We start from the raw sequence: 16,592 nt of genomic DNA on the forward strand, positions 1-16,592 counted from the left end.
TTACATTTAATTAAAAAATTTGCCAGGTTTATTATTGTGTTGATAAGTTGGCAGTGTTAATATTGGACAATAGACCTTAGTTGCTTAAATGTAGTTCCACAGTACACTGGATTTAATCCGATTTAATTACAATGAAACACCATAGCAAGTGTCTCACTCTGTTGACCAATTAAGGAATTTTGTTTGTTATTGCGGTCTTATAATCTATTGTATTTACAGCTGCTGCTAAAAATTTCGTTCTGATGCACAAACATTCAAAAATCATGTCATCCGACTTTCACAAGAAAAAATACGAAATACTTACTTAATATTTAAATATTTAAATTAATGCTTGCTTGCTTTAAATTAATGCTTGCTTAATATGTAATTATTTAAATTACTACTAAATGTAAGACTATGTTCCCACTTTTTTCTTAATTTGATTTTTTTCAAAATGTCTCGATTTTGTGAAATTCAGGAAAGTTTCGCATATGTTGTAGTGCTTTTGAAGAACACTATACATATATCGGTATGATATATGAATTCGCAAAATAAAATAGTAAAAAGTATACTAGCGCTTCTTGATGTCTTCAAAATGTCGTTAACTGTGTCAGTAACTTGTTTCTCTAATATGCGACCATACAGGGTTATTAAGTGTAGTTACGACATTATGAGAAGACAAAGTGTTAAAAAAACGGCAGAAAATAACTCATTATACCTATGTATCCAGTACAGGAGTGGTAGAAAGATTTTTCAGTTTTTTCCTTTCTCGTATATTTTTTGTTTTCATATGATAATTATTTTATTAGAACATCAATTCAAACATAATTAATTTTTGTTAAAAATGTAATTTATTTGTAATGTTCAAAAACTTTTATTTATACCATTCAAAATGTTCACCATTTTCAGTAACACATAATTTAATTTTCTATTATGTAAATTGCTATTTAATTAGCCTCACCTCACATTGTTTATTTTTCACTATACTTTACTTTCATAATTTGTGAAACAGTTCAAGAGACATCCATATAGTGGAATGTAGAATAAACAGGACAAACCCAGATAATTATTTCTTAAGTACATAGTGATAAGTGATAAGACAAGATATGAGTAGGTAATATTGAAAAAATATCATTTTCAGATAATCGAGAAAAAATTAAAGAGGAAAAAAGGAGAAATTTACAAGTTATATAAATAAAAATAACAACGCCTAAGCAGTTACCTAAAAGTAATTTAAACAAAGTTTCAAGTAACAGTTGATATTTGCGGGCTCACAATGGAATTTTTTATTTCTTGTTGCTTACGATGGAATTATAAAGTTTTTAAATTAATAATTTTATGGCGATATTCCTTAGAAATTGTATATAATTTTTCATACAGTATTTAATATTCTTATAATACACAAAATGAAAAACTTTAAAATCATCAACATTCATTAAAAATCTCAAAACATTTAGTCACAATATCATATATCGATGTTATAAATAATAAAGGGCCTAAGTGCGACCCTTGCTGAACTTCTGAAATTACCAAAAAATCAGAAGAATATTGACCGAATAGTCTGTTTGAAAGATACAACTGAAACGGAGTAAAGACCCTCTCGCACCAACTTCAGCAAGTTTATTAAACATTTGTCTTATCAAAAACTATATCTGTGTAAATACAGAACCTTAACCATAAATGATTACTAGTCACTTGACCGCCAAGCTTAGGCAACCCAACATTGCACGATTGGTACTGTCAACTAAAGATCTTCCGACATCAGTATTAATGATTCGTTTACAATGAACAACGACAAACCGTTACGTCTACTCTCCAGATAATGCGATCGCTGATCGGCTGACTAGAATCTCGTGAAAAATTACACCAACCACAGCCGGCAAATCTTATTGTTTTAATTTTATCAAAACTTAATCGTAAACGTGAAGAAAATAAAGTTTATTCCAAACAAAATTATTCTACTAAAAGAAAGGTTTATTAAGAAGTAAAAAATAATGTATCTAATCTAGTATTTCGAACAACAGTTTCTTCAATAATTGGTTATATAGTCATTATTATGGGACTGGAAACAACAAACACAGAATAGAGTTAGTTATGTCCTGACCTGAATACCACTGTGTCAATATAATTTATAGAATTGAATGACATTCTCCTGATATTTATAAATTGAAAAAGCTGTTTCGGATTATGCATCATATCTCTAAAACATCTAATATAATTTTTATGAACCTAAATGTAAGAAATTACTCTCACAATCCTAGATGTCAAATAAATCAATATGATTCCAAAGATTTTGCATAAATATACATATTTTTTCATCTCTTTAATAACTGCAATTAACAGAGCGGGCGGTGTAAAGCAATGTTCTAAAAACATTAAAGTTTTTTAGAACGCAAGTACAACAAACTTATGTAGACACTCTTCAGTACAGTTATATGTTTTTTATCATATAAAAACTTCTTAATGAATATTTATTTTAGTAATATTTTTCTCCTGTAAAATACTTGACTCTTATTAAATATTGTTGTTTTTTCACTTAATTAAGTCTTCAAAAGTACAATAAAACTATAACAATTATGAACTTGAACCGTACGATTGTGAAAAAATAATTACTATTAAGCTACACAAATATAATATCCTGTTAAGAGCTCACAGAATACCGCTGGCGTTGAACGTAAATAAAACCATGGCTTAATTTTAATCAAAATGACCTCGCCAAGAAGATTTTTATTTTATAGTCTCGCTCCACCCTCCGTTTAACTAATTTACTTTATGAGAACTCCGTTCCGTACTTTAATTGACGGAAAGTACCAAAGCTCGACCCTCCGTCTGCGAAGGGCTTTGGTCTACACCGTCAGACGAATAAATTGAAGCGAATACAAACGATGAACAGAAACATTCTACGAGTTGAACGCATCAATTTTTAAGCTTATTATTTAATATTGAAGCCAAATAACTAGTCAATAAAGTAAATTACTTAATAACCATAATAATAATCATAATAATAATTATTATGATTATTATTATAAACATCTTAGTTCAAAAGTTGATAACTGAGCAAAAACTGTCAAAATCAAAATTTTATTTTCAATTTATTTAAATAACCTTCCAAGTAATTGATCTATTTAAACGAAATTTGATATCCATAGGTTTTTTGACATGAAAAATTTCAATTTCTTCATAATTTTGGCATACATACTAGAGAGCGCCACTTATACCGTCTCTTTGAACTTTTGTAGTTCACAATTATTTTGCCACACACTGTATCTTATTTTCTAATAGCAACATCTCTTTTTCCATCAGTTTTACATCAAAACGGTATACCTTCTAAATGTCGCTAGGAACTACCATTCTCGAGATATTTGTATTTAAAAGATTCTATGTGACTTAAACTGTAGATGCACTTTATCAAAGTAATCCTGCAAATAAAAACAGACATTGAAAAACGGGTTTATGTCAAACTTGTCATTTAATTACTGTTAGAATTTAGATTACTGTTGTGTTTCTGCAGAGTTTTAGTTTTTCATTCATATTGATTTGACACCCTCTATCTCGGTTACTATCAAATTTCGGACTAAGGTAAGTTTGGCCAGATCACATTATTATGACGTCACAAATCGACTGTTATTCCATGTACAATTCATTGTACCTGTATATTAACTTTGTAATATCTTAAAAAAATATAACCTGGTAAAAATAACATTCAAGGTTACAATAATTCACATAAAACTGAAAATTGGTAGGAATGTTGGGAACACCATTATAACTGAAATGTCCACATCGATCCCACAATTACAAAAAAAATTATTCAAGGTCAAAGTTCGCAATTATAGATTTTTTCATTTTTCAGCCAAACGGTAAGTTTTATCACAGAAATAGGTCTAACAGAAATTATAGATCATTCAATTATCTATAAAAATTGTTTTTAAACTTTTTTTTCCTAAGAATCATCATTTCTGAGATATAGATAATGGGGACTTTTCACATTTCATTTATAATGGTGTTCCCAACATTCGTACCAATTTTCAGCTTTATACGAATTATTGTAACCTTGAATGTCTATTTTCAACTTTTTGAATCGCTATGTCTTAGGAAAAAAGTGTAAGAACAATTTTTATAAATAACTGCACGATATACAATTTTTGTCAATGTAACAATATTACACTTGGAAGTATTTATACGTTAAATTATTATTTTGACACCACCGACTAATAACATTAAGTGAATTTTTTGTAACCTCTAACAATCTGTAATGGTGCTTATTTTACACAATAGTTTAAGGTCATCTACACACATTAAATGGTGTACTTGTAAGTCAGTCATGATGTCATTTATACACCAAACAAAAAGTATCGGCCCGAGTGTAGAACCTTGAGATACGCCAGATATTTGATGAAATTTGTGAGGCTTGAAACCACGATATTGAAGAAGCTGATACATTTTTCTTGTGAAAATGGAAATTAATAAAAGCTGCTATTTTTAACTCCATCCGTATATAATTAAATATAATTAAGAGGTAATTAATAGGTAATTAAATATAATTAAAAAAATTGGTTCCCAGAAAAATTTAATTTTAAATTATCGATGTGTAAGAGCAGTATCATGAGGGTCACTATTAGTAAGTTATTATTAATATTGTAAAGTCTATTCTCATTTGAAATAATTTACATAATTGTAAATGTTATAAACATTTTTCAAACTATTTATTTATTTATTTATTTCATACACCATTCAACAGAACATATCCAATTACTGAATGGGTGGGAACACAATATGTAATATAAAAAAAAGAAAAATGACAGTAACCATTGGTAAAACAATTCGAAGACAAAAAAAACTAAATAAATTTAAAAGTAATAAAACTTAATAAACTATTTTACATTAAATAAAATAACACTAGTGTAAAACAGTCATATGCTTTAGTAAAATACAATAGACATTATACATATACACAACATAAAATGAATAACAAAACAAACAAAAGCCAATTAAAATAGGTTTGTTATTGACTTTATTTTACAAAAAAAAATGTCAATATTATGTTGGAGGCTGTTGCAATTTTCACACATGACATAAATTGGTGATGACAATAATAAATTAGTATTAGGCATTGCGAGGTACATCATATTCGAGTAGCGTAGATTGGCGCGAGGCACGTGGAAGTTAAAACGTTTCAAAATTTGAGGACAATCATACACATAATTAATGATTTTATACAAAAAAACAACAGAGTGCATATCTCGACGTGTCTCTAAGGACTTACAGTTAAACATGTCCAAAAGAATATTGTGGGAAAATCTAATGTTGGGATATATTCCTTGAGTTCGGAAGTACATATATTTTAAGAATTTTCTTTGAATGTTTTCTAAGTTATTTTTATAGACTGCATACTGAGGATACCAAACTATTGAAGCATATTCCAAGCGAGATCTTACAAAACAATTATACAAATTTACTATTGTAGAAGGATCAGCAAAATCTCTACAATTTCTGATTATAAACCCAAGGCTTTTATAAGACGATGAAGAGACATTGCGTATGTGTTCATGAAAAGTTAATTTTTTATCAAAAGTTACTCCCAAATCTTTTATATAATTGGGACGAGTAAGAGAGTGATTGTTAATCCTATAATCATAGATCACAGGACAAGTCATTCTAGAGAAGGACATTATGTTACATTTACTTATGTTAATTATGTTAAGGGGAAGACAGTTTTCTGTACACCATGTATTCACGGATGTTAAAGCATTTTGTAAGTTTTGACAATCATTTAAACTATCAATTTTAACAAATATCTTCATATCATCAGCATAAAGTAAGAAATTAACATCTAAATATTTACTAATATCGTTCAAAAAAAAAATTGAACATTAGGGGTCCTAAAATGGAACCTTGGGGAACTCCAGACAATACATTTATGAGTTCAGATTTAAATCCCCTATATTGTACATACTGTATCCTCCGAATCAAGTACGACTTAAACACATTCAACAGTCTTGTAGATACACCACATACGTCTAACCTTTCCAACAGAATACTATGATCTAACCTGTCGAATGCTTTAAAGAAATTTGTATATATAACGTCGACTTGACCGTGATTATCCAAAGTTCTAGAGATATAATCTGTAATACACACAAGGTTTGTTGTAGTCGATCTACCTTTCATAAAACCGTGCTGATTAATGTCTATAAGTTGTTTAACGTATAAATGATTGTGTAAAATGATTTCTAATACTTTGCTAAAATTACATATAATTGTAATAGCACGATAGTTGGACATATCACTTTTATCGCCATTTTTAAAAACAGGGCGTATTCTCGATATTTTCCAAATATCCGGGAAGGTTTCGGTTTTTAAAATCAAATTAAAGATAACTCGCAATGGTCTTGCAAATACAGCTGCACAGTCTCTCAAAAGAAAGGCCGGAATTAGATCAGACCCCATTGTAAAATTGGATTTTAATTTTTTAATACTTCTAACAATGTCTTGTTCCTCAACGTGGCTAAAATCCAATATTCTGTTATGAATTAGCTGACTGTTATGTTGTCTGTATACGTTATTCTGAGTATAAGAACTAGCAAAACATTGTGCAAAACCATTCGCTATAAGTTGTCCGTTATTTAGTTCTTGACCATTAAAATTCATAGTAGCATGATAACCTGTATCTTGATTTTTATTAGAAACATAAGACCAAAAATTATTAGGTTTTTCTTTTAGCTCTTGCTCATTTTTTCGGACAAAATTTCTTCGTGCCTCAGAAATATCACGTTTTATTTTTGATCTGATCGCCTTAAATTGTTGATATATATTTACGCTAGCAGTTCTTTTATATGTATTCCATAGCCTATACTTATTTTTAATATCTTTAGTTATAGACGTTTTATAGACTTTAATTATAGAAGTATTCAAATATATTCACGTTATTTACTACCCACAATCACTGATTTAATTTGATTAGAAAAATAAATTAAATTAATGGAAAGTTACTTCCCGCCTCGCCATTTTCAACTCGATGGTAAACATAAACAATTCAAGAGAACAATAGAGACATATAACAGAGCTAACTAAGTAGCATTATTTGATACATTTGTAGAATTCTAACTATGCACGACACCAGGTCACAGGGACAGTATTAACACTTTTGTAAACCAACAACCTGAAATTCTTTAACTGCTTTACCTACTGACTAATTAAACGATCTTGTAACCCGAACTACATCCCGAGAAGAAAGAAGGCATTCCTAACCGCTCATCGTCTTTTTGTTTTGCTTTGCCGAGCTATTCACAAGTTCAGCAGTAGACTGGAAGTACTGAAAAGACATTTTTAGAGGCTCGGCACCACTTGTGTCATGTCAGGTTTCGTAAAGAAACACCTTCTTTCAGAAAGGACACTGAAAGGCGATCGTGTTATAATAGAATGTTGGTGGTCTTAAATATATCTGTAGGTGCTGTGGTAGACGTAATATTTTTCAGGAACCAGAGTAGCCGTATCTATTTCAGCGACACTCATCATAAGTGATAAAAATGGTATAACATTCTTTACATGCAGTAGTTCCAAGTAGATTTAATCGCAGGATTTTATGTCTCTTTTGATAAAACGTTTAAGTTTTAAGAAAATATTTTAATATAATTTAATAAGTTATTTATTTGTGGCATTTTTTTAACATTAGACCAGTTTTTCAGACAAATAATACCTTACGGACTTAATTATCAAAAACGCGCAAATAATGATTTTCAAAATTCAAAAAATAGCATTTATAGCATACTTTGTGAACGCAATAAACATTATGTTGAAGAGAGTTTCCCAACCTATGACTAATTCAACAGATGAACAAGAATTTGAGAAATCAAAAATTTGCGATCACGCTTGGAAAAACGGTCATTTAATTCAATGTAGTTCGGCTAAAATATTGGAAAAGGAAGGAAATTATTTTGTTCAATGCTGAAAAATGTGTTTCAAATTATTCTATAAACTTGGATCTTTGCTTGCTCCAAGTTCTAAAAGATGAAGAAAGTAAGAATAGAATAAACATCATATGATATTCCAGACAAATGTTTTTATTTTGTAATTCCACGAAAGTGAGAGTGTAATTTTTGTAAGAAGTAACAAATAAGAATAGCGTGCCGATTACATTCAAAGCGAGATTCTTATTTCTTACTTTCCTTAATTTTTTGGTTTGCGCAACTAATTTTATAATGAACCGAAAAAACAATGCTTTTACTATTTCCGAACGTGTCGATATGGTGTTAGTGTGTGGTGCAGTAGGAGAAACTGCGCTCGCGGCGACTAGGTTGTACCGGGAACGATGCCCACATCGTCACCCCCCATGTACAATCCTACAGTGCGTTCAGCGGTTGCGAGATACGGGAAGTGTTATTCCTCGAGAAGATGGACGTGGTCAGCAAGTGAACCTTGATGTTAAATATGCAGTGTTGGAAAATCTTGACAAAGACCCCACAATTAGTACTCGACGACTCGCACAGCAAGTAAGAACCTCATCTCGTACCGTACATCGCATTTTAAGGCGCCAGCTGTTGCACCCCTATCATCTGCAAAAAAATTGAGAAGTATCTTTCTATCTTTCAACGACGATTTGTTTGCGCGGCTGGACTATAACACGTAGCTCATCGTACAGCACAGGACCGTTCCAGAGAAAATATTTTGATCTATAAATGAACTTTACGAAAATAAAACGCAAAATAGAACTTTTTCGTATAAAACTTTTCTATTACAAATATCGTTAGGAAGCTGTAGTTTAATTTTTATAGATAGATTTTTGTAGACTTCTCAAAGATTTTCGACATGGGTCTATTACTATCCTAACTACTTCTAATTTACTCAAACTTGGTCAACTGTTTATTTTATTTATTAATGACCTACCTGTAACACTACAATCAAATCATTTATTTTTGCCAGCTCTTTTTGAATACATTTTATTAATAACACCGGCACACACAAAAAACTCGAGAGCAAAGATGTAGACTCTAGTAGTTCTGCTCATTTGCGTTATTAGAAACTCCACATCTTTCAACGATGTCTCTATTTTTGTTTATCTGTTACCTTTTCTTTAATTTAGTAGTCAGTTCAAAAGTGTCTTCCATAATTTTTATCTTATCGTATTGAAGACCACTATCCACTAAAATTCTTATTTTTAATAACACCTACCCAGTAAAACTGTTCTTATATTTATTACAATTTAATATATTGAACATTAAATTGATAATCGATCAGAATGATAATATACTATTAATAAATTTAATTTTCTAAAGAACCGCTTGAAAATACTCAATATTATACGAGCTATAGAAGCAGCTATTTGAGTATATTCCTGCGTTATACGTGACAGCTGATTACGTTTATTTTCTCAATAAATCGAAAATATTATCTCCCTTACAGATATATTTTACGATTACATACTCGTAATTTAACAGTAAAAGCAATTACGATCACAAAACAAGTTATTAGTGAATATTTTTTTCCTTAAATTTACCTCGGTGTGAGAAGAGTGATATATGAACTTAATAACAATATAGTCTAACGCATCCCTTTGTTGGGAATGTCGCTGGAAACGCTAAGCGCGAATTGAATACCTGTGAAGATGAAATATGTACTTGTGTTGTAAATCATGTGATATCGCTTGAAAATTACTAAATAATTTGAATTTTCTGTGTATCTTAAGAAAGGAAATGCCAATAAATTTATATAGTAAATAACCAAACTCTAGTACAGGGTTATTTACATAGGACTATACTCCTTATCTTTCTTAATACCGTACTTAGAAAAAAATGGTATGTGCCAAACGAAGATGCATTTCGTAGACACAAGTCAAATATACTTTTGTCATGTCCTATATTTACTAGATATTCTATGTTTTTTTTTCTATTACATTGTTCTAATATGCCGCAGAATTATAGAAACTAAGCTCAATTAATTCTAATGAATCTACAATTTGTTAGTTAGTGGCATGTGAGTCCAGAGAGGTATTACTTTTCAGTTATCGAAAAGTTTTAGCAAAGAAAGTACTTGTTAGAGTTTTGTAAAATATGTGTATAACTTTTCCTTGTTAATTTTCGTATAACCATGAAATAAGTATTTATATATTCCACAACGATTGTTAGTATCCAAAATAAATATAAAACTTTTGCGGAAAGTCAGTCACCTTGTAAGACAGCTTTGCACTAATATCAATATAGTCATTATGTACCACTTCCTCTGGCAAAAACATTATTAAACTTATATGTCTCATTTAAACCTATACATCGTCAAAGTCAAGGCCTCTCGCAATTATATTGAAGGCAATTTGATATAAAAACAATGTATAATATAAGCAATAAAATTCATAATTATTCGAAAAGTTCATCATTTAAGAAAAAGTTGCATGCCTCTAATAGCAACCTTAGCACTGATTGAACAACAGTTGCAGGATGTCGACGATTTAAAAAGCAAAATAAGACACATTAACATGAATACTAGACATAAAATCGTATTAGTACATTTTGTTCGGAAATAATATATCTTTGAGCAAATTAAGGCATTTAAGTTTTATTAATAGTTACTTTACTATTTAATACGTACCTAAATACATTGCTTAAGTGCTTTATAGAAGTTTTCCTTTTTAGTACAATATTAGCTAAATAAGAAGAATTTTGATTTTTTTTTCAATATATATTGTAGTCCAATAATTTTACAGGATGCAATATATACAGGGTGTTAGAAGTTTGGCTGCCTTAATTTTAACAGACCATAGAATACATTAAAATAAACAAATACATCTTATATGACATGGGTCCTAATCTCAACCATTTCCGAGAAAAAATTATCAAAATCTCCAATTTGATGTACAAAAATTCGATTAATTAACAACTGCGTGCATAATACAATGTTTATCACTTTTTCGAACTTCTTTATGCTTAATTCTAAAAAATAATTAACGTTGTAATAAATTTAAAATTCGATATAATTCATATCGAGCAATGTGACAACGGCGCGGCGGATAACACGAAGTACTAATCTGTCCAGCATTACGCAATTGAGTTGGTATCTGTAATTGGACTGTGTCTGAGTGTTTTTTGCGTACCACTATTTCCTTTTCTTGATGTGTTTTCCAGCGAGTACGCGAAAATTGGATTCGAACGTGTCGTGCTTGCATCGGAAATAGTGATGGACATATTGAACATATGTTGTAGTTTGTTTTGTACTTGTGCGTTTAAAAATGACTGAATTTTGCTTTTTGGTAAGTACCTAAATTATTTTTTATACGTATGATTATTTAGACGACGTGAATTTTTGGGTACCTTAATTACATATTTTTTTTCAAATTCATAATGGGGAAGTTGCACTTTTTTTTCTTTTCTTATTAAATACCTTTCATCGTAAAAAGTCAATTGCCACATAAATTTTAAATTTTTAATTAATAGTTTTCCTATGAAAAAGTATATAAATTCAAAATAATTCTATATGCACTAAAACGCAGTCTTAAACAAAGACGGCTGACTCTTACCTCACGACCCGGTATCGGTCCAAATTAAACGAATCGTGTAGAGTCGTGTTCTGTAGTCTGTCCCACTCTTACTCATTTGTGTTTATGCAAACTACGTGTGCCGGATAGATTTTATATTATTTACTTTTACTTAACACAATATTGTTAATTATTTTAAAAAACTGTACATTCTATGACTACAGGAAGCTGGATTTGTCCAAGAGCAATCTGATAATTTGCCAAAAATAGATGTTCTATAAAATATGTTTGCATGATTTCTTCCTAATTTTCTCATCATTTGGTACATTAAATAGTTTGTTGGTGGCAGTTATTGTTCTGGAACTACACATGGGTACTATAATATTTATGTTCAGGCACTGTTATGTTTTTCACGTTCTGGTGTAGTAATTCTGATCCTGAAGCCGCCACGCATTAAAGCTGCCTGGATAGATATCCTGATAATGTTCGTAGTATCTATGAAAATTAACGAAACTTGTCTTTAAATTTATACACTAAAACTAATTACTCAAGACTACTCAGAATTCAATGCGAACACAAACTAATTCAACACAAGATCAAATGACAGCAATGCAATGACAGCGCCAGCCTCCCGCGTCTTGACAGTCTTAACACTCATATACCGGATCCTGACGTCACAAATTGCTTGACCAATTAAGGACCGTTTTCTCCCACCTAATTATATTCAATATTTCAATAATTAATTACATATTGATAGTTAAGTTTAAAGAGGATTTACATATAGAAACATACTTTTATGGTAATTTTCTGCACTTTAAATAAATTTTGCTTCAAAAGAAAATTTGATGCAACTTCCTCATTTGATTAAAAGTCAAGTTCCTGTTTTAAGAGATTCATAATTACTAAAATTCGAGCTACATTTAAGCACAACACTATCTTCGTACTACAAAATCAATACATTTTATTTTATTTATTTAAAAACTGGAAAACAATTGTCTTGAAATTAACTAAATGTTTCACAATAATACTGGTTTACATTTTTTCCGTAGGACAAGTCTGCCGCTTGCACACGTGGTATGCACCAGCCGTGTAGCGTTAGGTTAAGCGCTGTTGTCACGTTGTGATGAAACTCTCCAATATTAATACTCGCTGTATTTTGAAAACTGTTAATCCTACTCCAATGTAATATACAACTTTTTTGTTCATTTATGATTACTCTATCTCATGCTGAAGTATTGGCAGTCAACTCTGTATTTGTTATTGATGTTTTCAATAAAAAAATTCACTGATATTTGTAAAATGGTACTGTGGAATCAAAGATAATGAATAGAGATCGGAAATGTTAGGGCGGCTGCAATGTGGTACTAATTTTATTCAACCAAAGGCAATGCCTATTTTTCTACACTAAACGGTTTACATGGAACTTACCATAAAATATATAGTATAAGTAGTACGTAATAATAAGTACCAGCAAATGTTAACAAAATAATAATTTCTTATTGATAAGAAAAGCGATTGTAAAAAATAATTAACAGATGTCCTAAGTGTTCCGTGGTTAATCGTCCCCGGCGATCGGTAAATACCCAATTCTAAAAACGAAAACTGTTCAACTTTTACCCAGGTTACAGACGCATATCTAAAATAGTCGAAGTTTTTAATAGATGATATTTTTACTAATGGTGGCATAACAATTACTTTTTAGTAATTCCACTGTCCATTTTCATTGTCGTTTGTGCGTGTCTGAGTGAGTTTGACGCTTTGCTTGATCGAGTGTATGGCACGTGTTTTTGTGGCAATCATTAACATTGTGTATTGTGAGCATAGAGGGGCACACGACTTGACCACAGATTTAGCATATGTCTGCTACTACAACGTGTATTGCCGCTTACTAACATAATATAGTGTTATAAATTCTTGTGAGATGGTAATTTTCTTACCTGTATTTACTTATTCTGCTTCGTTTCTTCTTCTTTGTATCCTATTTTTCTTCTTTATTGTCTGGGCGCCAGATCGCATGAGCATATAGTTGTAATTTAATTCAAATTTTGTTTGTTATGTTTATAAAGAAAACCTTGTTTGAGAGAAAAAAAATCTAATTTAAGGTTCAAGCTAATTTTTATTTAATATGAGTAATCTTACCTCAGGGTAAGGTTCTGAGAAGATTAGTGTTTTGATTTTTAAATATTATACTGATTAATGAATTTAGATACTTAATCTCGAGAAGGAAAAAACAAAAAATTTTTATTTGAATTTTAACTGACCACAGATATTCTATTTTTCTAAATAATTTCTAATTCATTTAATTACTCCGATCCAATACATTTCAAATTAAAATAAAAATTATGTGATTGGATAACACTTAATTAATTTTACTATTTATCTAATAGAAGTATCCTTAAATTAAACCTACGCCACTTCCTCTACTCTAACTTAAACTAAATAACAATATCCAAGATTTGGATTTAAATATTAAATTTAACACAAGTTTGTATTATATTAGGGGTTTATAAGTTTTTAACACTGTCTAATATACACATATTTCTTTTCTTCTTGGTCCTTTATCTCCTCTATTTCTTTCCTGTACCTGTTAACACAACTTCTGTTCCTAACTTGTCGTCTGTCATATAGCTCCTTGTTGTTTGTCTCGTTGCTGATATTTCTATATTACTATTCCCTGTCAGTGATTTGGAATAGATCTGTGTTGACTCGAAACTGGATAATACTCTATAACAGTGAACTTTATTTGTTATTAGACTTAAGTTTCTATTGTCCGTAATCTTCAATTAATTTAGTTCTTGAGACTGTTTTCTCCTACTACTTCTGATAAATGGTTTTTCTTTATTGATTACAATTTTCTTTCTGGCAATCAAATTATTTTCCTTTTTTAAAAATTTTGTTTTCCAAAACTTTAGCTGTCAGCTCTCCAATTTATTATTTTTCTTTCTTAGTTACGCCACTCTTTTTCTTTTCCCCACTAATTTTTTTTAAAACACTCTAATTCTAGTAATCCAAATTATTATTACCAATCACATTTTCAATTTCGAATATACTTTATTACATTATATTTCTTTAAATTTTGTTTGAAATTCATTTTTTACGAAAATTTTAATTGATCGTATACTAATTTTTATTTATTTTATCTTTACTTTCTCAGTTTCAACCATCTACTGTACTCCTATTGGTCACACTTATTCAACTTATAATTTATTTCTTTAAAATCAATTTTACCAATTATATTTTCCCAAATTTGCCTTTCTTTTTGATATTTTAAAATCTTTGCCCCTACTCATTCTATTACAATAGTTGTTTATTTATTTGAATGTCGCCACAAAGTTTCCGATATCTGCTAATAAATAAAAGTCCGCAATTTTCAGTGGTGTACAAATTTGCAGCTTGGTGTCCCTCAGAAAATATAAAATTTCTAGGCCAGTATTTTCCTTGTTGCACTTAAAAAAGTCTTTGGCAAGCCTATGAGCCAAAAACAAAAACTAGGTTTGAATAAAATTAGTTATTTTCTATAAGTAAATTAAAAAATAGGTATATTTTCTTCCTATTTTAACAGATTGTGTCCCGAAAACAAGACACCCGCAAATGTTTATATGGACTTTATCTTTTAATTTGTGAGATACAATTACCTATTAATATTTGGCTAAGTATTTTAATGACATCCTTGATATTAATTTTTAGTAACGAAGTTGTTACACACCATGACATGTATTATTTAGGCTAGCCACTAATCTGAAATTTATATATTTTTTACTTTTCACTCTAGCTCTGTCCATAATCCATCCATTTACAGTACACGCTGCGCAAACACAGCCACCGATGGCAATTAGTACCCGCCAAATAAAGTCAAACATCGGAGACCGAAGCGGTGGGTCAGACAGGTAACCCGTTAAGCTGCACGTCAACAAACAGTAAAGCTTTTCGCTTACGCGTATGCATTCTCCCTTGTGAAGGGGTGGTCTCATACACTCAAAGCGGCCACCTAACCCTTCATTATAGATAAACGCCAAATAACAAGGGTTAAATTACGCTATTGTGTGCCTCTTGAATGTCCCAGTGAATTCGTTTTAGAACCGTTATGGGAAATTCGCTCCGATGTGTAATTAAAACTCGTTTGATTTATGGATTCAGCCCTTTTTATCTATTAACGATTGACTCAATATTTGCCATTCTAATTAGCAGGCAGTCTGTATCAACGCGTTAAACAAATGGTTCAATATATTCGCATTGAAATAACGAGCGTTCAAATAAAAACGTGGTCAAGTTGGATCTGAAAATTTGGACGTAGGGCGTAGCGTATAGCAAATGAACGTCATCTGTCAAAGCGCTATATCGCCGCTATCAATTTGAATATTTTCGTTTTAAAAAGCGTTTAAGTTTAAAATGGTGTTTTCTCAAGAACAAAAAGTGTTTATCATAGAGTCCTACTTTAGAAATGGACGCAAGATTGATGGAATATGGAAGTATTCTATTGAGGAATGTTTCATAGAATTTCAAAATCAATTTCCCGGCGTTGTTGAGTACAAAATTTTTCAAAGTGCAGTTCAGCGTTGTGTTAATGTTTTTCGTGAAACGGGCAGTGTAACAAGAAAAGAAGGAAGCGGCCGACCTAAAAAGCGGACTGAAGAATTAAAAGAAAATGTCCAACAAATAATGGAAAATGCGCCAAGAACTTCTGTACGTGTTTTATCACAAATGGTGGGAGTATCAGTCGGTACCTGCCACACAGTGTTAAAAAAAGATTTGCGTTTGTTCTCCTATCGTTTAACTTGTCAGCAAGAACTTCATGAAGTTGATTTTCCGCGACGGGCTGTATTTTGTGAATGGTTTTTAAACAACTACGGTGAACTTCATAATATCACCTTTTTTTCTGATGAAGCCTGGTTTCATTTAAGTGGTTACGTAAACTCACAGAATATGAGAATGTGGTCTTCTGAAAAACCAGATAACTTTTTTGTCGAGGGCCCTCTACACGCTCAAAAAATTGGAGTTTGGTGTGCTCTCAATCGAAGGAGGATTTATGGACCTATTTTTTTTAATGGTACTCTTACTGCGCAAAGGTATAGAGAAGAAATTATCGCTCCTTTTGTTAACCAGCTGGAAGAAAACGAAATTACAAACTTTTACTTTCAACAAGATGGCGCAA

At 30.7% G+C, this 16,592-nt stretch overlaps 1 protein-coding gene across 1 annotated transcript in view; it reads left to right on the forward strand.

Moving 5' to 3' along the window:
• The window catches only part of LOC111691409, a 103,601-nt gene that overhangs the window by 8,722 nt on the left and 78,287 nt on the right, over nucleotides 1–16,592 (forward strand). The gene's annotated exons all lie outside the window — the stretch shown is intronic.

The sequence above is a fragment of the Anoplophora glabripennis genome, unplaced genomic scaffold (genome assembly GCF_000390285.2).
Source record: "Anoplophora glabripennis isolate ALB-LARVAE unplaced genomic scaffold, Agla_2.0 scaffold213, whole genome shotgun sequence".
Classification (NCBI taxonomy): domain Eukaryota; kingdom Metazoa; phylum Arthropoda; class Insecta; order Coleoptera; family Cerambycidae; genus Anoplophora; species Anoplophora glabripennis.